Genomic DNA, 1,695 nt, shown 5'->3' on the forward strand with positions numbered 1-1,695 from the left:
CACACAGAGGACGGGAGGCCTCACGTGGTCCAGAAGTTGTTTACCACAACAAGGGGCGACCGAGGAGGAAGAGACTGCAGGGAGCGAGAGAGAGAGAGAGGGATGCAGCATTTTCCCACCAACTCCATTCACAACTCTTTTCACACGCTGCTGGCTGCCGTTTCCATGGAGACGAGTGCTAACCCAAAAGCAGCAGAGGAAGAGAGAGAGAGAGAGAGAGGGTTCATTAATTTTTACATCTGAGGTTTTTAAACACTGATGTGACAAACCTTAACTAATTTCAAATGTTGCCTGGGTTAGTTACAAAGACTTAGATTCTGTTAACATTTAGATCCTAACCTTTTCTTAAGAAACTTATGTTATGTCCCTCCTTTATATATCATACCCAAATTAAAATGAATGCTGCAACCAATGCAAGCTTTAGAAACTTGGAAAAAAGGAAACAATTAATCACAAAGTATCGGACCGGGGATGAACTTTTTAAGACCAAGAAACAAGAATAAAAGCAAACAGATGTTGCTTGTATGTTTTTAGTGTTCATATGTTTCTCTACAGTAACAACCTAAACATGTTTAAATGCATTTGTTGACTTCTTTTTCTGTGACCAAAAATAAATATTTCAATAAAAAGCAAATATTTTTTTCATATATATATATTTTTTTATATAATATTAATTTCAAAGCTTAATGAATAAAAATGTTTCTTGGCTAAAGTTCAGCCATCCTTTGAGAACAAAACTGCACAAAGATAAAGTTGTGCATCAAACTTAAGCGGCTCCTCCTTTATACTAAACATCGGTCAGTAATACTTCAACATGTGTAAGAGGGCAATCATGCATTTTTTTAATTGTTAAGGCAAAAACTTATTGATTATAATTCTTTTGCATAAAAAATGTTTCCAAGAATCTTTTACTTTTTGTGTTTTTGTACTTTTTCTGTCCCTATAACTGTGATAAAAAAATATTACATCAGCTAACTATGTTATAAACACTAATAATATAAATATTAACGTTATACTACTGTATATATTGAAAATCATAAGAATTAAGATTAATTGAAAAATAGGATCAGTTTAGTAAGGTAGAAAGTATAATTACCACCCAAGTAAATGTTTATTTTATTTTAGCCTATAGGAAGATACAATTTGATGACAAATCCCAGTTTTGGTGAGTTACAAAAAAATGTGTCTTTAATTTGTATTGTATAATAGTAAAGTTTCTTTTTACCACATATTTAGCAGATGATTATATCTCATGTTCACTTGGAGAATAATTACTTATTCACAGAAATATATTCTGTTGGGTTTTGTGTGCACTAAAAGAGAAAATCAGAATCAGTTGATTTTATGCTGATGGTTAAAATATTTAGTATTAAACTTTCTGAAATAGCTAAATTATTAAGTAAACAGTCATGAAAACATTTTGTGAGTAAATGTTATTATATTGTGGTTATATCAATTCCCATTTTGAAAAGTAATGTTAATTCACAGCCCACACAAAAGTAAAGAACTACACTAATAATAAATAAAAGTACATAAAAAACCTAAGCCGAATTAAAGAAACTGTGTTAAAGAACATTAAAATACCAACAAAATTGACTAATTTGCATAAAATGTACCGTTTAAACGTTGATTTCGTTAAAGACACGGTTTTGTTGACGGAGTTTGGCATGTGGTCTGTATAAAAACCACAGTGCC

The sequence above is a fragment of the Oryzias melastigma genome, linkage group LG11 (assembly GCF_002922805.2).
Source record: "Oryzias melastigma strain HK-1 linkage group LG11, ASM292280v2, whole genome shotgun sequence".
NCBI lineage: Eukaryota > Metazoa > Chordata > Actinopteri > Beloniformes > Adrianichthyidae > Oryzias > Oryzias melastigma.